This window comes from Melanotaenia boesemani, chromosome 20 (assembly GCF_017639745.1).
Source record: "Melanotaenia boesemani isolate fMelBoe1 chromosome 20, fMelBoe1.pri, whole genome shotgun sequence".
Taxonomy (NCBI): domain Eukaryota; kingdom Metazoa; phylum Chordata; class Actinopteri; order Atheriniformes; family Melanotaeniidae; genus Melanotaenia; species Melanotaenia boesemani.
The window spans coordinates 5,009,577-5,033,024 of record NC_055701.1 but is presented as its reverse complement, the minus strand read 5'-3'; the positions used below and the strand labels follow the sequence as shown (position 1 = coordinate 5,033,024).

General features: G+C 35.7%; 1 protein-coding gene and 1 long non-coding RNA gene across 2 annotated transcripts in view; one reads left to right on the top strand and one right to left on the bottom strand.

The window, feature by feature from the left end:
- LOC121630803 (leucine-rich repeat and fibronectin type-III domain-containing protein 2) overlaps positions 1-23,448 on the bottom strand; it is a 169,422-nt gene that overhangs the window by 69,505 nt on the left and 76,469 nt on the right. The gene's annotated exons all lie outside the window — the stretch shown is intronic.
- Positions 779-23,345, top strand: LOC121630823. The gene is made up of 3 exons (XR_006008596.1): positions 779-945; positions 6,953-7,003; positions 23,262-23,345. It is a non-coding gene; the product is annotated as an uncharacterized LOC121630823 (long non-coding RNA).

The following is a 23,448-nucleotide window of genomic DNA, read 5'->3' as shown; positions in this document are numbered from 1 at the left end:
AGCAGCCACTTTTTATTTTTTTCGACTTCAGTGTGCAGAACATTGGTAACAAATTGGCAGACTTGTGAACTAACAGCTTTAAGCCATTAGACTCCTCTTTAAAATTACAGACTATTCAAAGTTTTGCTAATGGAGACCACATCTTGGGTGAGTTGACAGCATTAAATCCTTTTCATTTAAATATATTTAATTTAATTGAATCTAAAGTCTTTCAACTGACTGCAGTTTCAACCACCTAACAAACTTTCAGCCATGCTTCTCTGATTGGACTCAGATGTTTAGAAGTTTGCCAACAGCATATTTCAATCCATATAATTAACCTAAAAGTTAACATACTTTACTGAGTTTACCAGGGGAATTTATTCAGTTCAACCCCTTGTCTCATTTGCTGCACATATCTTGACTTTCCAACTGTGAAGATGTAACTTAGTTTCTGTATAACAGCAGCACCATAGTCTGGTTTCCTGACATGTATACTGTATATTTGTGACTGTGTACTGAGGAAGTTGGATTCCTCGCTGACTGCCTGCGCTCTGTGTTGACTGTAATCACTCTTGCAAGCCTGGGATACACAATGGCAACTGTTGGGGGAGGGGTACGTGTGCTTTGTGTGTGAGTGTGTGTGTATATACTCTGGTGTGTAAAGGGTTTTAAATTTAGATTTTTTTATATGGATAATCTGTTTTTTATTATGTAAAGCACTTTGTGTTGCTTTGTGCCTAAAAAGCGCTCTATGAATAAAAATTGATTTGATTTGATTTTGATTTAAGCACAGACTTCCCTGTGTGCTACTTTCTGGCAAACAAGGACTGCTGCATATCACCAGTCATCCTTCTGTGGTCGCAAGTGATGTACCAGATGTGCCAATAGAAAACTGTGACCAAAAACCTTTATCCTACCATGCTCAGTTGTCAACAGGTCCCACGGATCAATAAAAGGAAGCAGGTCATTTGTGTTTAATTCAGCAGTTCAATACTGCCACTTTTTATTTTTTGTACTTATTCTCTTTGTAAATCTTATATCTTTGTAATTTTTGGTGGTTATATCGACTCCCTTCACTTAACGATCGCACTATTTTGTCATGTATTGAGAAGACTTGAATAAAGTTCAGAAAACATTATAATTAGATATTGGTCGCATTTTAAAATATATATTTTTGTCATAGAAATCTATTTTAACATTTTAGCAATATTGGCATGGCAAATCATTCCAACACGCCATCTTAAGGAAACCCCGTACTGCTTCATGGCTAGGTGGAGTTCATACAGAACTATTACCATTTTTTTTTTCTTTTATGTTTCAGTGACATCAAATTAAGCAATTTTGTTAATATAGTTTCAAATACTGTTCTTAAAAATAAGACAGAGTAAGTTACAGCGGTGAATCAGTACAAAGTTCTGACAATATTTAAAGAAAGAAAACATGTAAATGCAGCTAATTCACTTAGATTTTAGTGTCATACATGTTTTTGAGGGGTCATTTTTTGGGCTAATGTTCAAACAACAAAGGGTGGGATCTCGAGGTAAAAAAAAATAAATAAATAAATAAACTAATGTCAAATCAGATCAATACATTCAAAAACTGCAATAATTTATTTTTCTTCTTTTCTTTCTATCTTTGGATTTCTTTAGACTTGGTCATGTGACAAGCTGTAGAATATCCTCCTCAAATTCAATTAACAGAACAATCTGCAGTGTGGTTTTACTAAGCCACAGAGATTCCCTGTTCCTGTGGTTGTACTGCTTAGGTGTTGCCACAACTCCTCTGCTTTCATTCTGCCAGCACAATATGCCTAATGGGATTGAGGAGCCTGCAAGCAGTGTTCTCCATTCCTCCATAAACCCACCCACAGCAGCCTGACGGCCCACACTGCCTGGTAGTGGGTTCAACATTGTTCAGGCGCAAACAGGCATGAAGTTGTAAAAGTTCAACCAGAATTCAGACAGTTACAATTTCACGCTGTATAATTGAGACCCTGCTGTTGGCATACGTGTCACGTAGGTCATTGGCTGCTGTCACTCTGGATTACAGTTGATGTAATGGAGTAAAGTGTGGCATGCTGGGAAAGTGTTTCACTAACGGTGTGTGGACAAGGTTCCTCTTAATTTTCAGTGCCTTGCAGTGGTGCCACAGAGCTCATACACAGCGACAGTGGCTGTTAGGTTTTTGATGTAACGCAAAAGGCATGCATGGTCATAAATGTTAAGTAATTCAAATACGATATGAGCTACACAGTCCCTCAAAGGAAATTGATTAACCTGTTCAGTCTCAGAACACTTTACTGGAAATTGGTTAAGTTAAAGTAATCAATCAACGTGAGCATCTGCTCATTTATGCACTCTCTTTGGGATCAGTTGAGGTGGACAGACGAAGCCAAGGAATAATTTTCATGCAGAGTATTTAAACTCTCTACATCCAGTGTTTACTGTCAATTATAAGCAAGACTGCGCAGCATCCCTTCTGACAGGGTCAGATCTGAGCAAGGGGGGGAGAAGTATAGGAACAATGAATGGTATCTATTTAGTAAAAAAACCGTATAAGATACAGACGTCTTTGCACTTGGATTCCTAAAGGACATAAATATGACTCTAATGCGAGGTAAGCTGTAAATGCTACATGTGAACTATACATCTGCTCACATATCAGAGCAATTAATAGACTTCAATTAAGCAAGAGGACGATAACAGATTAGTGGAACCCACATGAAACTTTGATTGCTTTCATGGGAGATAAAGTGTCCTCAGCGAGTGGCCTTACCAGCTTGCAGGCATGTGTCATACCCATTTACTGTATATAGGAGATGAATAAACACCACATGGATCAAAAGAATAAATCTGAATGTAGCAAATAATGCTATGGATTTTCTGGAGGCAGCCCACAGTAGCTGTAAGTGATACTGAAATTTTATGGACTCCTATATTAACTTCACATTTGACACAAAATGAGTTTCAGAAATAGTCATATATAAAGTCTATGGCTGCATTTGATGCTGTGGAATATATTTGTTGAAATACCTCATCTATACAACAAGCTGGCCTCGCATTTCCGCATAAGCCGACACAGAAGGACCCTATCAAACTGTAGGCTTTCAGCTCTGAACTGATAGACATAACTATTAAATATATGTTATCCATCAATTCTGTTGAGCTCTCAAGTATATTTGCATTATATGTACACTATATTATTTCTTTTTAGAGTGCTTTGTGTGTCACTATAAGGTATAAAGCACATCTATTGAGGTCCCATGATACTTTAGACTAAAAATTAAATCAAGCCCAGAGAAGGCAAAATTACATAATTTCAATTCATTTCCTCAGAACAGCTTCTCCTCCCTGGATTTATCATTTAAATCATCAAAAAAGGCTTGGAAGATCTAAAAATGATCCATACTGTACACATCAGTAATTTAGCATCTAAAGTACCACACTTTAGCTTAACAATAAGCTTGTTCAAGCATAAAAACTGGATAACAGTCAATTAACAATCTAAGTAAATTTAATGGTTAGTTAATTGAATTGGACTGCATCTTTAGAAGGCCATTGAGATTACATTTGTCATGAATTGCTGTGGCATAAATATCCCAGAACGAATAAGAATTCGATCATAAAAGAAGGTTGGAGGCATCTTGTAGATGTTTTATAAGCAGCTGACTCTTAATCCCTAAACTCCAACTCATTTTTTACTATAACTGGTCTGCTATTTTTAACCCTTTAATGTTCACACTAAGAAAAAAGCAAGCGAATAATAATATGACAAGAACAATATGCATAAATGTTTTATTTTTAGAAAACAGTTCTGTTCTTCTGTACAGTTATTTAGCAGACTCTTTTCTCCAAAGCAACTTACATCTGGGAATAATGAAAGCTGCTAATTGTTCCTATTTTAAGAAAAAAAGTGAAGCTATATGTTTGGCTTGATCAAAGAACAGGACTCAAACAGAATACACTTTATGCTGATTTCAGCACAGGGTGGATCAAGGGGTCCATGGCATTTAATATATGTATGAAGGGGGTCCCCAAGCAAAAAAGGTTGGGAACCACTAACCCAAAGGGTAAGTTATGAATCACTATTAACCCCACAGAGTTACATACTCCTGTTCCTGAGAAATTGTTGACAATATAAGTGAAAGTGCTTGATGCAACTGGAAATCTAGCAGAGTTTTAAGGGATTACAGTAAAAAAAATCATACAGATCAAGACACTTTCATGCACTGTTTCACATATTTCCAATTTTGCATTTCTTGGTCACACTGGGAAAGTTATGGATGTAAAGTTAAAATTTGTCATCCTGGACCATCTATGGATTAAAATTTAAGGTAGATCCAACAGTACATAATGAGATATTCTAAGATATTTTAATACTTCAAGCAGCAGTGTCTAATTGAAAACTCCATGTGACTGACCTAAAGTAACCTCCCTGAAGTTGACACATCTCTAGATCCAGAGTAGAATTTAAGGAATCTTTTTTTAAAGGCTGAATTGTACCACGCTTGACTACTAAATTGTCTCTGACATGTGTAACCAGTGAAATGCCTTCTAAGCTTCCACTGAATTTAAAGAAGTGAGGAAAATAAATCCTGAAAATGTTGACTTTGAATAGTCTTTGAAAATTCTCCGCACATACTTGCATTCTCATTATTAACATTTGAATTTGGATCATCAAAGAGCCGATGGATTCTCTGTGCAAATCACATTCAATATTAGTCTACATATACAACTGTCATAGCAAAATGACAGCTTGCTGGTTATTCTATGCCACCACCTATGAAGGGGATTTTGACATGACACCTGGGCTGCAAATGAGGTGTCTTGAATATTCCAGGTTTGCATGTCCCTCAGTCCTGCTGCTGGCAGTGTTTTGATCCATGTACCAGACTCGTCCCTTAGACTGCAAATGGATGATGTCTTCAAAGACGCAGCTCCAACACTCTATAAAATCAGCTTATACTATGATACAATACCACATAAGGAGATCTCATACTATCCTGGCCATAATGAGCAACATTTTACACAGTATAAAAGCCATCGTTGAGCTTATGATTCAAAAAGAAAAAAAAAAAAAAACTGCATTTGACAGCATCTGGACATGCCCAAATGTCCAGCTGGTCTAGAATAAAATTAAATGAGTTTTTAGTTTCATAGATTCACACAACACCACACACGCCAATGCCGTCTCATCCTGTAAACAGCTACTTTGCAAATGCTTGTGGTCCAACTGTGCCACACATCTTTTAATAATGTTAATGTACAACTCCTCCTTCACTTCCTCTGTGTGTGCATGCTGTCAGAGATACACGGCTATATGCAGAATATAAATTGTAAGACAAAGATTACAAGCCATTTAACACACTAACAGCTTTTCAAGCCTCCTCTGCATTGGACCTCCAGCGCTTTTACAAAGATGTAGGCTCAAAGCAGAGGAGGCATAAACTTGACCTGGTGTTTGCTCTATCTTTAGCTCCGCAGCACACGGCATAAGAATTGCATCAATGGGCCTTTTGCTGCATAATTCATATGTGCTCAAGCAAGAAAAGCAATAAAAATCGCATTGAAAGGGAAAAAAAATGTTACCTTGATGCAAACTAACAGCCATTTAATCACAACAGTGGTTAAGAGTTCCTACCAGCCTCAATGCATGCAAGAGAAGACTGAGTGGGGGTGTGTAAGGATAGAGGCCTGTGCCATAAAACAGCATGTGAGGGGGATGAGTGGTCATGGCTATTTTGCTACAAACTAGAAATAAAAGTGTTGTATAAAATAGATATCAGAGCAGGAATGAGCACCTTTAACATACAGAAACAAGTAAACACTAATTTATTTCATAGAGCAGATAGCACTGGATAAAACAGTTTTTTTATGACCAACAGATTCTGTCTTACTTTCTATCTATACTTTCAAATGAGCAACACCTTTTTTAAAACTATTTTTTTTTTTTCAAACCAGGCTGAATATTTCACTTTGTTATGATCATGTTGAAATTTTCAAGCCTAATGATGTTGAATGATCTGCACTTTCTACAAAATGGTGCCACAAACAGCTGCTAATTGCAGTGTTGTTTCCTCATTATTTTATCATTATGTCCTCCAAGTTCCATTCATAATTTAAGATCTTAGATTTGTTGTTATGATATCTTCAATTTGAAGGAAAATATGGAAAAAAATTGGTCACAAAATGGATTGTAATCAGACATAATTTACTATCTAATATTTAAAGATAATCAATCTTTTTTCTGATGAGTATGAGTTTTTTTTCCCCCTGCTAACACCATCATGATTTCACAACAATATAAAAAGGCTATGCAATTTCATTAGGTTATAAAACAATAGAAACACTTCTTCAGCAATTTAGAGGAGCCATGTTATGACTCAGCAATGAATGAAAAAGTCTGAAAGCATTTGAAAATCCTGTTAGAAACTTTATGTTTACTTCTGAACATGAGTGTGAGATGTTGGGAAGGGTGTTGCTAAACAGTTGAGAGTGCACTTTTTAACACCATGACATGCTGATACATCACAGAGGTGGTGCAATTATAGGCTCATTTGCATGCAAGATATATGGTGAAGCTGTACACAGTAGTTGACTTCGTGCATTAAGTCTTCTTCATTTCTGAACACAGGCTAGAATATGTATTTATATGCGTAATTTATGCAGAGATAGTACATATTAAGTTTTAGAATTCTTTGTAGCAAATCAAGTTTAGGGAGAATATTGAGGTGGCTCTTACATCACAAGCCTGGGCTTCAAGCTCCTGCTTGCTGTCAGGTCTTGATGTAGTCTTTTCTGTTATTCAGAATGTAAATGGTAAACTGGATTACATCCAAAACAAAGTTTGGAAAAAAAGCTTAATATAATATTATTTTATATCTTCTGACACCAGTTAAAAAAACAGATTTACCCTCCATATACTCTCTGAAGTTTGTTGTAAATGAACTGCACTTGCTTTCCTTTTGCAGAAAGGTGTGTAGGTGGTGTTGCAGAGGTGAAACTGCTCTCCTCGGCAGCAGGTCAGTACTTGACAACAAAGGCTGGCATTTTCAAAGGTCAGCCCATACACTGTAAATTCGAGTGTACCCTTCCTTCTTATCAATCCTACTCATGGCACATAACATTTGTTTTCCTTTCTCTTAAAAACAAACAAACAAAAAAAAAAAAAAAAAAACACTTGGTCACAACTATATTATTGTAATATTTTTTTCAGTGTCAAACATTACAGTTTCGACAGCATATCTGCAGTAATATGTTTGAAAACAAGCGGTAATTAAAATGCACGGGATAGTTTGAATGCCCTTCACACTAATGACAACTGTGTGCATCTGTCTCTGAGACAGAATTTAATTAACATCAAGACATTTTTATTACCATCAAAAGCTTATTCACTGAAAGGCCATTCATTGTCCATGAATAAAAAATAAGTAATAATTAAAGTTAACTCCTGTCAAAATTTATAGATTACATACCAAGTGAGTAAAGAATGGACTCATTAGATGCATGTGTAGTCATGTTTCTTTCTATTCTTTGCAGTGGCAAATAATAATCTGTGAGACAGAAATTTTTACTCAGCTGTTTCCTGAACTGTTAAGTAAGTAAACAAATAAATAAATAAAAATAATAACAGTTTTTTTATGTATTTTTTCAATTACAGAATAATACTAAAAAAAAACAGACTGCAAATTTAGATGTCAAATGTAAAATAAAATAGAAAATAGATGAAGTCGCCATTTGTAAAAAAAACAATTTAATTTCAAATAAAAACTGTTTTAATTCTTTTTCATATTTATTATAAGTTTATTAAAATGTATAACCTAAATTCAGTTTCAATAATGTTAATGCTCTCTTAAATTATTTAGTTTATACACAGTAATATACATATTGCATGGTGTTAGCTTAGACGTTTAACAGGTGGATTCGGGACTGGAGTTCCCAGGATCAAGACCCCAGGCTGGAAATGATGGTAAACCTGGAAATGGTAAACCACTGTAGGCCCATAAGTAAGGCTCTTAGCTGTCTTTACATCTTTTATCATAGAATTTCAGAGTTAGAATATAGAATTTACCCAGTAATAATAATTTTAAATATAGAAAAATTGCTTTTCAAAATTTTTTGTGAAGCGTTTCCTCTTTTTTTTTTTTTTAATGAAGCATTTCCAATCCTAAAGGAGAAATCTTTTTTTTTTTAAGACATTTACATGTTTCCTTTAACAGAAACATCCAAATTAATTAGACAAATGTGAAATTGTCAATTTAGCAGTTTGTGCATTAAAAATAGCCAGCAGCGCTGTGAACTTTACTCCATATTAAAACCGACAAATCTGAGTGTATGTTCAGTTTGATTTTTTATTGTGTTTGCATCATGTTCTACAAAAATATATGTTTTTGCTACCATACTTGAGAGGAAAGCAAGCAGGCAGATATTCAAATTTGTTGCAGCTTAAAAGTAAGATGGTAATTTCTTTAATTTGTCAATATACTTCAATGTAAACTACTTCCCAACTCCATGTCTCAGTTTATCTGAATTTGTGATAGTTCTTTCAGGGTGGATTTACACACCAATACCGTCCATGTATTTGACCCATTTACCAACATAGGACACACAATATCTTATCTTAGTGAGAATTTACCAGCTGGCATCAAGTCTATGTGATATGAAAGTGCCTTTAATAGAATCACAAGAAAAATTGCCCTAAATGATTTATCCATTTATACAACTTACAATCTGATTGTTTTTCAACCCAAAACAAACGACTGATGTTCAAAGTTTTTCTAAAGAAATTCACAGCCCAAGTCAGTCCATCAGGTAAATTTGCTTATATCATGAATACTAATGTAAGAACCACATCAGGTGACAGTAGGCTATGCAACTTAGATTCTCAACCATTTCAAAAGTGTACCCTACCCTTAAACATGGACCACTTCTACACAGTTGATAAAAAAGAACTATGATTTCCTCTCCTGTGGACGTCAAATCCCCTGACCCTATATGCAATGATGGGTCCAATGTCCCTCCAGGGATACATTTTATTGCACTTCTAGTGATTTACAGCTATTGATTTTTTAAATCACAAATCTCAGTTACAAAAAATGGAACTAATCTTTTTTAAACAACACAGTGTGCAACTGAAAGCTGCACATCAGCCTCAGAGTGACTACAGGTGTTCCACAAGGGTCGATCTTAGGCTCTGTTTTATTTTATATTTATATTTTCATAATTAACTAATGATAGGAACTCAGTCCTGCTAGAATACCTTTATATGGTGAGGATACAATTATTTCAACAGTCACACTTTAAAATTGCTGTTTTCAGTCCTTGCAGTTGTCAATCACAATTTAAATGGTCTTAAAACAATATTTAAATAAATAAACTACCAAATTTATAACTTTCACAATACCCCCACCTTACAGAATAATCTTCTATTTCAAACTTGTGTACAAAGAGTTACTTTCTACAAATGTAGGCATACAGCTTAAATTCTTTATTTGTTTATGCTTCTCAAATTGTCTCTTTGGATCCTCTACTTATGTCATTACAGGGTATGCAAGTTGAAAGCTGCTCTAATCAGACAGGATCAGCTTTACTGTGAAGGGAAATGGAAAATTCACAGTTCTTATCTTGACTGTAATTGAATAAATAAATAAATAAATAAATAAATAAATAAATAAATAAATAAATAAATAAATAAATAAATAAATAAATACTGCATAATCTCCAAAGGAGAAATTATAATGTTTGCAAATATCATTTTTGTCATGATTATTATTATCAAAGATGAAATGCTATCTGCAATGAAGTCATAAGAAATAGCATTCACACTTTAAAAGAAATCATGGAACATAGTATATATGTGTAAATCAGTGTTTTGGTCAGGACTCATAAGTTGCCCAAATCTTCATCATATTTATTTTTCAGCATGGAGCCAAATCTGTACTTAAAAAAATACACAAAATAATATATATATAATAAGAGTATGATCTACTGGGATTATTTTTCCTCTGATAGAAATTATTTTTTATGGCTATAACAGTAACCAAAAAGTCTTATATTAGTGTTGGAAAATTTCTTGCTAAATAAAAAACTTGATTTTTGTCACAGAAATCTTTCACACTGAATTATGTAGAAGGACAAATGGTTCTCTAGAGAATGAAGGATGTTTTTTAGCAGGTCTGCCAAAAACAAAAAAGGAAAAAGAAAAACATCTTGAGATTCCCTGCCATTGTTCTAGAACAGGGCTACTCAATTCGGTCCTACGAGGGCCGCAATCCAGCAGGTTTTCCATGTATCCCTGCACCAACACACCTGAGTCATATTAATGAGTCATTGTGTAGAACCTGACTGGCTGTTAGAGCCACCTAATTTGACTCAGGTGTGTTGGTGCAGGGATACATGGAAAACCTGCTGGATTGCGGCCCTCGTAGGACCGAATTGAGTAGCCCTGATTTAGAACATTGGTTCCCAATCTGTTTTCCTTGAGGACCCCCTTCATGCAAACACTAAGAAGCCATGGACCCCCTGCCCCACCCCGTGCTGAAACCATGCTTTGTTTTATGCTTTCAAAGGTGAGATTCTCACCATAAGCAATGTATTCTGGCCGAGTCCTGTCCTTCCATAATGCCAAAGCTGAATTAACAACATATAGCATTACTCTTATTTTAAAACTGGGACAATGTGTGGACATTAATCACAGTGGCTCTGAATGTTCAAAGCCTCAGGGGCCCGATGTACTATTCAGGGGACCCCCTAGGGTGGTACCGGACCCCAGGTTAGAACCACTGTTCTAGAAGATATGTTGCTTCCACTGATATTACACATAAGGCCATCAGGTAACTCTTTAGTATCATATGTATCATATATGATACATACAGTTTCTGACACGTTTTGACCTTTATGGTAAAAAAAGAAAAAAAAGAAAATAATTATATATATATAAATATATATATATAAATATATATATATATATATATATATATATATATATATGTTTGTTTTGTTATTTATTTATTTTTTACATTTTGTTAAAAGTCCAAACAAAGACTTCAGATTACAAAAAAAATAATTTTCTCACCATGTTGTCTTGGGTTAGGGTTAGAACAGCAGCTGATTAGAACTGTTTAGAAATGCACTGAAGTGAAACTGCTTTCAATCCTTTACTTGACGGTCACTGAAAAATCTCTTTTCGGTGTCACTAACAAACCGGCCTGCGTATTAAACACAGAGGTGTTACTTCTTGAAAGTTTGCATAAAACATTTGATTAAAAATTCACAATGCTGTCAGTAAATATGACTGAAATGCTTTGCTTTTCCTTGATGAAAGCAGTGATGTTTGTTGATAACACACTACATTTTGCCAACTGAACGCTATAAATCCAGCTGCTGGCACAAAAAAAAAGCACAAAAATACCAGAAAAACTCCAGAGAGATGCATGAGGATCCGGGGCTGGCTCTATATTTAGCCTCCACAACAGCATGAAGTGAGCTCCTCTGATGCTGATGGAGGAAGTGAAAAGCTGTTCCAGATTTGCATGATGCGGGGCTTTTGTTGTCTGGCAGTGCAATACATGTATATATTAGTTAATTAGATGGAGAAAAGCATATCCCTCTATCAGTAGCTCCTTTGATCCATAAAACATGAGAGGTTTTGTCAGAAGTCACTCAGAGTGTTTTTCTCTTTTCCATTGGATAAGTGAAACTAGCGTAACATATATCTGTGTGGATTTTATTCAAATTTATCTGAAATTATGTGCAGATTGTAGTCATTTTTAATTATCTTTGAAGAGTGTCTTGTTTGTGGCATTAATTGGTATAAATCATTAGATAACTAGATGGCCTCTGAAGGGTAGCTAGCTCTACAAATTTTTGCTTTCATTTCAAATACAGCCTCAATGACATATGTGCAAGATGTGTTTGTTTAGATTTAATTTTAGATGCATAATCTTGCATAAACAAAAAAATTCTTAGAGTCCCGTATCCAGTGATAGGAGGCACCATTAGCCACTACAGCTTGAGGTTTTCGAATCTGTGTTTAAACATTTATCCATCCATTCTTCCTCATATTATTTCATGCTCCATCAGACTGGAGGGAAAGCTTCTGTGAGATGTCATTTTCAGTCTCTCCACAGATGTTTTACAGGACTTAAATCTTGCCCGTAGCCGGGCCATTTAGAGGCAGTCGGAGATTTGTCCTAAAGCCTCTTCAGAATTGTATTATCAGTATGCTTGAGGCCTTCGTGTCCTGAGAGGTGCTTCAGTCTTCAATATGAAGCAAGCTGTCTTTAAGCAACCTTTTTGTGTTTGACCGAAAGTCATTAGTCTCAGTCTCTGCCACTGAGAACTCCCCCCAATCATGTGGTGTTTTAGCTCGAGGTCTACAAAGCACTTGGACTTAATGGCTTGAGTGTGAGATCCATTACAGTATGTACAGGTTTGTGAAGTTGCAGCTATGCATCCAGCCTCTCTTTAGAAAGAAAAAGAAAAAGCATTGTTTTTGCAAGTGAAGTCACGTCACGTCACGTTATTAGTTTGTGTTTTTGTAATTATGTGTATCATTTCATGCTGTAAGATAACGGCATCCTTGGCTGTACTTTTGCCTCAACCTCAAACCATTTCAGCATGTACAATTAAAATGAGAACAAACAACATGAAAATAACAATTATGTGGTGTTGTTTATAGACACATCTTTATCCAGACATCCACTTTTTTCTATAACATGAGCTCATGTTGGTACATCCAGTCCAGTTAAAACAATAGATGAAGGTTCTTTTTATTCAGATATTAAGTTAATTTAAATTCAAATAAACATGCAATTATTCTACTTTTAAATACCCCACCACGTGAATACAGAGATTTTAAATGCATCCAGTCCACTGCTGATGCTCTCTGCCACACAAAGCAACTAACTGCATAGCTTTGCATATAAACCTTGCTATCCATGAAGGTTATTCACTTTAATACTTTTGAATGTTTGAACTTTGATGCGTGTCTGAAGGTAAACAACCAGCAAGAGAAGAGGTGCTCCCTACTCAAGATTCCTTTCTTTTTACTATGCTTTAACACGGTACCATGTGCAAGAATAATTGATAGGCACAGTAATGACTTCAAATGTCAAGCACAGTCGTGAATGGACGGTGGCTGTCAGTGGCCAAAATTCTTCCAGACATTAACATGTTTTCATCTGCGAATGGATCCAGTGGTCTGATGAATGAACTACAGGTGACTACTACAGAACTGTACAAGTTTACTGTAGCTTGGGCCAAATAATGTTGCTGTAAACAGCGCTGAAATTAAAAAAAAGAAAACTGATCACCTGCTTCATAAGGAAAATTAAATGTATTAAAAAAAAATTAATGATTATAAACACAACACCAATGAATTAATGCTATTTTTTTCATTTAAGAAACATCAGGAACCTCATACAACATAAAATTAAATATAACCCAATGGTTGAATATTTTTGGAGCTCCCACATACTGTCTCAGGTGAGTGTTTAAAGGGGAACTCATCGGCTTTTCAGGTAGCCAAAGTCCCATAGGTCCTCTGTATTTCAAACCCTCAACTTACATCACCAGCAGTAATGCTGCTTTCAGTGTATTTAAGAGCATAATCTAAACCAGGGCTATTCAATTTGGTCCCATGAGGGCCATGGTCCTTCAGGTTTTTGATGTTTCCCTGCTCCAATAAACCTGACTCAAATTAAATAGATCCAATAGCCTATGGAGTTCTGCACATTGACTTTTTTATTTAAGTGTGTTGGAGCAGGGAAACATCGGAAACATGCAGGACCGTGGGCTGTGGACCAAACGGAATAGCATTCATCTAAACAATCACATGTTGTTTTTAGCATTTCTGGACGTTTAATTTTCATGAGGCATGCATAGAAATCAGAGATCAATTTTACTGATACAGATGCACTCATATTTTTTAAACAACTGGCTCACAATGCAATATGCAATCTATAAGTTACAATAAATGGACAAGATGAATGACATGATGAATGACATGCATTAGCTCTAACACAGCACGGGCATTTAACATGCTAGATGAATGTGAAGCTGAGTCATATCCGCTCTTAGAGCAGCTGTCCAAGCCTCCCTGTCAGCTTCACAAGCAATAACTGTTACTCAAAACTCAACTAAGGCTGCGTAGGTTGCAGAATGGACTGTCTGTATCTGTCATTATTGTACGAACACATTTACATCATTGTAATTACTTATGTCATTGTGCTTTTACCGGTGCCAAGAAATGAATGCTGGTTTAAGGCAATGAAGTAATTAGAATAAATTTACACCGATTGTACTGTCTGCAAAAAAAATCATATGCAACTATTTAATATTGTAAGCAAGGCTTTGCTCATGTGAAAGTCTAGATAGAAAGTAAGAGAATATATGGGTCAAAATACCTAAGATAAAGGTTTTTTTTTTTTTTTCTTCAAGAATTACACAGAAATAGGAAAGCTTTTATTCTCAATCAATACTCTTTCATCAACATAGGCATCTATTTTTTCCGCACCTCTCGGGGAGCTGTCATCTTTTTGATGATGAAGAAACCTCTCACTAACGTTCATGAAGGGTTAATATGAAGATATTTCAGGATCTAATTTCACATTCTGCTGGAGTCTTTATATGGCATGATGATGGCTTAGGAGTAATTGTGAGCTGGAGGCTGAAATGCTTTTATGAGACAGTGATATCAATCTCACTTTGCTAGTGATGGCTTTACCATATCTGCACTTCAATTTCATTACTAATAACTTCAACTGCTTTGATTGGTCTATACCATTACACAAATATTCCCCCTTTTTTTAAACATTTTTTAGAGCTGGAAAATATTAAGTAGCACAAACGGTGATTGCCCTTTAATGGAATAATCAAAAGAATATACAAGCCTTGTACAGAAATGAATTCGTCAGTACATCTCCATGACAACATATAACATCTTTTATCATAATGACATCCTTACCTGCTAGAATATTTTAGTCATGTCACTGTGAGAGGACTCTTTAAAGTTTAAAATGAACCAGCACTAAATATTTCAGCAGCCTCAATCCTTGTCTGACAGAGGCTGATGAGATGACAGAATCAATGTTTGGTGATAATTGTTCAAAGGTTTGATGTATAATTAGGACTGATTTATCTTGTTCATTTAAATCAATTGCTAATCCTGTGAATGCACAAATATTAATGCAAACATTCTGTGCACGCATGTAATGATGATGGAAATTGTGTTTGATCACTCCTTTATAATATTTTTTTAATGTCTAATCACTCCTAAAGTTTTTCCTTCAGTTAAACCTTAACAGGGAGCTGTGGGAGGACATATGGGTTTGGCAAGTTCTGACTTTTAAAAAGCTTTTGGAAATGAACCCAGCCTGCAATGCTTCATCACATATTTATTCACAGCTACTTCACTAAAGGACTGTTATTTGTTCTTCTTCTGCACTGAAGAACAAAACTGAATAACTATTAAAAGGATCAGTTTTAAAGTGGCTGCTGTTTTCCAGCTGCTTGCCAGATATATGCAAGTTCATGAAATTGTTATACCTTATGGGCAGATTGATACTCTGAAGTTGATGTATCAATAGAAGCCAGTCAACATATTGGATTCAATACTGTTTTGAGAATTGAGATACCACTGTTAATACAAAACATGCCATTTGTTTTCACTTCTGAGAGTTTTAGGCAATAAAATTGCATTTGAAGCCCAGCAACAGTGTGCTCCTTTGGTGTCACATGATTAATGTAGCCAATCAGATGTTTTAATTTCCACACAGTTGCCTATGTAGTTCTAACCTTTCTTGGTTTGCTTACTGTTTGTGAAATGCGGCAGTCTATCTAACCATACCATTGTAGATAATCAAAGGCAAACTCATTAAATGATTGGGAAATTTTAAGCATTGGTATCGATATCAGTATCGTCAATACTTGCCCTGGATTTACTTGGTATCATATCGATACCAAAGTTTGCATTTACAGGATTTGCAAATCTGCATGGGGGCTTTTATTTTTAAATTTACCAGATGCTTTACACTGCACCCATGTCTTATTTCCTGTCTAAACTGCTGGGCATGACTTGTTCTGGATGCACGCGTCGTCAAAAATAGAACCGGTGTGTGTGTTCAGCAGAAAGTCACGACTAGGCGCTTCTGGGACACTTTTAACAAGTGCCACAGTGCATCCAGTATGAGCCAAATCATCACCTAAAACGGCAGCGATTAGCTCCGGAGACTGCGGCCCAACCTGGACACGGACCTGTTGGAAATGGGCTTTGACGTATTTTGCATATGAACCAGCAGTCTAAACCGCGTAGCTACTGATTCTTTCACACTGTAGCTACTGTTGATATTTACAGTATATAACAGAGGAACATTTAAGGAGACCAAACAAATAGTTTTCCATCAATGCTTAAAACTTTGCAAAGTCATTTTTAGAAATGTACTCCAGGCCTGAAATGATCAGTGATATAACAGATGGTCAACGTGTGGGAGCAGAAATATCATAACCAACTTCATAAGTAAACAGAGTCCTTTTGGAGATTTTTAGCCAACTGCAGTTAATGATCTAGTGTGTTTAAAATAAGAGGCCTTGTAAGAGCTGCTGCTCCAGACTCAGTACTGCAAGTTGCTAATTGTTTCGAGAAATTATACATACTTTTAAATACATGTAATATTATAAGAAAGAGCCTGCTGCTAAATCTTTTGCACTCTATTTAGATACAAGTGATATTTGATTTTGTGAGAGTGCATCTCCAGCAGAAAATCTCTGGCTGTGATATTAAAGTGTGAACAAATATGGAGAAAGTGTGCAAACCTTCTCCTGAAAAATCTGATGAACACACATGAGAAAGGTTTGATGTGTGTTAATTTAATTATAGTTTCTCTTATAATATTTTACTCCTTTTACTGTGTTGATGTTTTACTTTAAGAATATGCATCCTCCATGCAGATCCACTAAACATAGGAGTAACAAATGACTGCAAAGGGACTAAACGCAAATTAAAAATTTGGATTTGAAACATACCAGCAAATGTACTAATTAAAAAATGAGCCACACTAAAGTTTTAATTTAATGTGTTAACAATCTGAAAAAATGACTTAAGTAACACAACTTACACAACCAGCTAATTTAGTCTCAGTTTTGCTCTCTTTGCCCATAATGAGGCACATTATTTAAGACTAATGTGAAGTCTTTCTGTTTGGCTGTTTTTATACATGCTGCAGCATTCACACCTTTTAAGTTGCAGCATATAAAATGACTAAATCAGTTCATTGCATTGAAATTATTATTATCAGTGATATGATTAGCACAAATTAATCAATCAATTTCTGCTGGAGTGTAAACTGTACTGCAGTGAAGCCGAGGTTGTTTAGCATTCATCTGATTCAGTGGTCAAACATGTTGAACTTATTGTACCTCAGCATTTTGTAAACCTCCTGAGCTACAGCGGAAAGGATCTAATGATTTCCCATCTGTCTGTTTTAGCTAGATTAACCCCACTACTAACAATCTTCCTTTCATTATGGAACAGAAGCAACTCAGAAGCAAGTTGCTAAGTACTTTAAAAGGGCATTAACTGTACAATTGAAAAAGTCATTGCCAAACACATAAGCAGCAAAACTCATCCAAAACATTTCAATACTAATAATCTATACAAACATTTTTTAAGATACTGCGGGAGCTGCAGAAAACCGTTAAAATAGGAGATTTCTTCCAGCAGATGGGATAACCTACTGCAAGCATTTTCTCACAGATGAGATTGTAAGAGATATCCATTCCCACAAAACCACCTGACACTGCCTCTCAGTTGCCAAATCAACCCACATGTGTTTTCCCATGAAAGCCACTTTGTGAAAACTCCTCAAAACACTTCATACATCCATGTGCTGGCAAAGGATGCAACATAAAAATGTTCATATTATGCATCAGCATGCATGTAGTCCACACATTGTGGTCTGTTCTGTATTTGAAGAGAAAAAGGACTCAAATGATTTGCATAACTGAATATACAATTGTAGGGAATATGTAAGTGTTTCCCCTCTCCTACGGGTAGTGTTTTGTTAAGTTTCAATACAGCTGAATCTTTAATGAGGTGCTTGATCTGCCATGATTCCATATTTAAGATTCTTATTTACATTTAGTGTTTGATTCCATGTAATGCATTGCCTTCTGAACGATTAGTGATTTTAGCCTGGACGTATGCAGAAAATATCACAAGTTTAACTCATTTTATATCACTTTTCATAAAAAAGCAGCAGAAATTGTTTCACATAAAAAAAGAAAAAAAAACTTTTTTGGAAATTAAAAACACTCAAGCCTTCACATACGTAAGTATCAGACCGGGAAAGCAATATACTGGAGATCTGTAACTTGGGGAAAAAAAAAAAAAAAAAAAAAGAAAAATCACATCTCATCATATTTTTAAGTTAAAGCCCATTCTATTAAAGAATTTTGACATTTTAAATCAAAACACCTGGGAGTCTTCTTAAAGGAGGCTCACTTTTTATTTGCAGCATTTGAATTCTAGTTTCATTATCTACCTCATACAGTTGTGGGATCCAGGATGAAAAGTCTTTTAGAGGTTTTTCTGCTCCATTAAACCTCACTCAAATCAACAGATCCCATCAAATTCCCATCAAATCTACAGATTTTTTTAATGACCCTTTCAGTTTACCCAGCTCAGCTGGGGTCATGTATTTAGAAATACCCCCAGATTTGATTTAACTTCTTCAGCTCTCAAACATGAAGAGTATTTGACCAGACGTTCTGATTTTGAACCTGTCAAGTCAACCCAATCTTCTAAGAAAACCTATCATGTGTGTTTGTCCACATATTTAAAGCATAGCTACATCCTTAACGACTCAGATAAAACTTTTGAGATGTTTTAAGAATTTTTTATTTTACTTACTTTGTATAGAGCAGCGTTGAAAAAACCTGATGAATCCTTTAACCATTTATCTAACATGACTTCATCACAAAGAAGATCTTGGATCCCCTAATGTTCAACAGTTCCACCGTGGAGCAACACTAAAGAACCACCTACATCAGAACTTATAGATTAACAGCAGTCCATGGGTCAACCTGGTCCACATATTTCTGATTACTCCCACCAAGTAACAGCATCATTAAACATAGGGACGAGCATCTGAGGGAGTGGTGAGAAGCAGTATGCAGAGGTACTTCCAGATTTTAAGGTTACGATATGAGAATTTTGCAGTTCATGCATCAACATGTGGAGTTCCCAAAATATAAATCCACAAGATTTATGAGATCTAAATATGTTGGTACTTCCTCAGTAATCTGAAGCCATCTGTAAAAGCATTTAGTATGAAAGACGGCTTTACAAATAAAACATGAATGGTTGACTGTTTTAATATTTAAGCCTAAATCTAAGTAACAGTAACAGAGAGCAATATTTAAAAAAATGTTTTTGAGTCAGAAAGGGCTGAAATTTGGTTCTGTGGTATCACAGTCTGCAGTTCCACTCCACCATCCACCCCTCCTGCTTCATTATAAGCATTAAAACATGTGCTGTATGACATTTTCACAGAATACAAAAATTATATTTGACTGATTATGGGCATCTTTTCTTTTTTTTTTTTTTTTTTCACTTTTTTGTTTAAGCGGAACATTTTCACACTGAGGACCAACAAAGCAATAAAATACTTTGTAGTGAGACTGCATTGGATAAGTACTTCAAACACAGTCTGAAAATGTTTTTATTTATTTACTCATATCTCTCATCCTGCAAACAAAACTTCATTTTCTAAATCATCCCTGGTTTTGTCTTTGTTTGTCTTCTACTTCTTGAAAGCTTACTAATAATTCACAGCTGTTTCTACAATGATGAAAATCTCACCGTTTTGATTAATTGAATGTTTAAATCTTCACACAAGGTTACAGCTGGTTCAAACAAAGACTGTTACTGTTAACACTTCATGATAACCAGCCAAAGTAAAAAAAAAAAAAAAATGAGATTGTGCAAGCTTTAAAGTATCATCACATTGTCTGTCTCTAAAGCTGAGATATCACACATCCCCTGCATCTCACCTCTTCCTCTCACCGCTTCTCCTGTGTAGCTGAATCTGTCACAATAGAATCCCAAACACAAGACACAGCCTACTACTCCAACGGAAATGAAACCATCCCCAGGTGGAAGCATATGGTGGTGCCCCAGGAACCATCTAACCACACCTCATTGTCTCAGCTACAATGATGCAACCATGAGAAAAAATACTTCTGCCTTACAGCTTCCTCCTGACGTGAGGAAGATGAATGAGACAAACATCAGTCTACCCAAGAGGGTGAGGAGATGATGCACGGAGTATTGGGCCACCGCTGAATGATTCTTGAGTAAGATGTTCATGTGGTTCTGCTTTCAAGTGCGACATCCCTGAAGCTCATGCTACCTTTTATCAACCACGGTGACAGTTTCAGGACAAGTTCATAAACAGCTGCTACAGGGCGCTGAACTATTCAAAAATGTCACCATCCGGCATTTATTTGATCAAAGCTCAATCAGAGGTTTTAAAAATGAGGCACAGAAAAAAAGAAAACTGTGCTTCAGTTTCATCACCCAGTTTTTTATATAATCTGCATGATTGTGGGATGCAACAGATTTTCTTTGCCTGTCTAGTTCGGTTTCGTTCTTTCAGTCCGATTTGTTTGGGTGGCTTATAAAGCAGATCATACATTTCACCATATTTCTTTAGCAGCTCTCTTAGGAAAGCCTCCCAACACGCCCACCCTAGAAAATTATTGGCAGAGGAAACAATTCATCCCAGTTATATCAAAAAAATAAAAAAATAAATAGATCGGTCATATACCCCACCAACAGCCTTATTTCCTACTCGTCACAGAAACCAGGCCTTTTACTTCCTGACAATAAAGTCTGTTCAACAGTGCATCCACACAGTATTTCTCAATATGTATGCTGATTTCTGTTCCAGGTGCTGGTAATCAGGTGATGCACAAATCACAGCACAATACATGCCAGTGCAGCAGGTAACACTATATCACACTGCATGCAGGGAAATATAGAATTTTCTCTAGAGTCAGTGAATAATCACAACCTCAGGAAAGCTTGTATTTTCTATTCACTTCATCTCAACTTAGATAACATCAATTCACAAAGTTATCTGTGGGTATCTTTAATTATTATTATTTAAATTTAAACCAGTAGAAATATACTGAATCTTCAAATATAATTTATCCACTATCTGAACGTGCATGGTGCTACACTAATGTGAAGCGTGCACATTGTTTAGGCAAACTAAAACATTATTGTTGCCTTGGTATCCTAAAATAGCTAAGGCACCTTAAATTTTTAAGGTTTTGTGTTTTGAAAATGTCAAAATCAAAATGATAATAAAGCTGCATTGTTTTCCCCTCCCCCCGGTTGATTAAGACCTTTTATTTGAGGAGGGTCCCACCTTTTTACACCACATTGGATCAAGCAGATAAAATGGATAGATCAAGCTTTAGGGTCACTGAGCCCATCTCAACTCCCACATCTGTTGTTTTATATCACCTCAAAGAGTTGCAGTAAAATCTTGCCATTAGGTCTGCTGCCTCTCTCAGAGGAGAAAAAGAAAACACTCCAACAGTACTTTTGTACATCCGATTATTGGAGTAATTCAACAAACAAACAAACAAATAAATAAATAAACTTGTTAAATGATAGTTGAAAAACAAACTTTACTTTGTCTAATATTCTCATTACCTAAGAAGTAGAAAATTGCTTTAAAATAGTTTGAGTAAATTTAATAGTAATACAACTCAAATGCGATCTACATTTCACTCAGTGTGTTGGGGAGGGAGTGACATATTGAGATCACATCAATATTTCATTTATTAAAGAATGAGTGTGCATGTGTGTAAATTTGTGGGGTGATGAAGATCTTTATTTGGCACATCAATTAGTCTGTCATAATGTATCAGCGAGAATACTCTCCTGCTCTAAATGAACTTAAATTAACTCATTATGTAGGAATACTGCTATGATAATTTTTCTCCATGCTCAGTAATGTACATGGACTACGATATGTTTCCACTCCTAATGTCTTTGTGTTTTCTTTCTATGGAGCTAGATGTCAATGTAATCTTTGATGCTGCTCTTAATGAATAGTCCTCCTTGATTTCCGAAGGTCTTTTTAAAACTTTTCTTTGGGCATTGGCTGATATTTTACTCATTTCCAATCCAGTCCTTGAACCTGGCCATTTTCAGAGAAATAGGGACTTTCCTTTTTTATTTTCTATTTGTTTATGCAAGGACTGAGCTATAAATTAAATTACATATATAAGTCGTAACTCAAAATATGAATAAGTCTTTTCAGCTTAGCAAAGAAGCAATCTGAAAGCATTGTTATAGTGGCAGCCTGTCAGAATATTTTTTTATTTTTTTTATTTATTCATTTCTTTGTTCCTATTGCTTATGAACGCCAAATATGAAGCAGTTTGACCACTCAAAAATGATTTTTTTCAAAAGAAGATGATTTTCAAACAGCTATTAGCTGAAAAATTGGCATATCTAAGCATGATGTACAGTGGGTCCTTTAAACTTTAAAGAAAACTAGACAAGGGAAGAACAAATTGAAGTGTCAGGTCTAAAAACAACTATCTACAGCAGATAGACATGATCTTTAAGAAAAAGACCTGACAGAGCTGGACAGATACATCTGGACCTTTACTTGATCTGTCAAGTGGTCTCATTAGGAATAGTTTCCATGGAAGGGTAGCTGTCAATATGTTATTCATAGGGAAGGAAAACATGAAGGGAAAAAGAAAAACTTCGATATACAGGACACCAAACTATAAAAACTAAACTTTGATATTCTGTATGTCAAAGTTTAATTTCTATAGTGTTGTCCCAAGAAAAGATAAAATGAAATATTAGCAAAAATGTGAAGGGTGTATTTACTTACTGTAAGTAAGTGAGATACTGTAAGTGTGTTGGGTGGTTGCAAACACCTTCATAGCAGTGCATCACCGCCACCAACCAGTGTCAACTCTGGACTTAGCACTGCTCACTTGTGGATGAATTGACTTCATAACCATGACAACGCTAAATACAAATGGAAGTATGAATGGTGGAGATGTATGACAACACTTTAAACTGAGGTGCCTATTAATACGTATGTAAGGAGGCATAAATGGGCCTTTAGACTGCTCTGACTGCATGATACACTGAGCGCTTTCTTCCCTTATCATCTTTCTGCACTTTATTTTCCATATATAATCTTATAACAGTACTTGTATCATTAACTATTTCTTCTCTTTGAGCAGGTCTTCCTGGCTAAAAATTGTGGTGCCTGTTGGTCTCCCTTTCCTGTCCTCTCCACCCCAACCAGTCGAGACAGATGGCTGCCCTCCCTGCACCAGGTTATGCCAGAGGTTTTCCTTCCTGTGAAATGGGAGTTTTTCCTTCTCCACTTGATACAATATGTTGGTTTCCTTAGCTAAACTATTA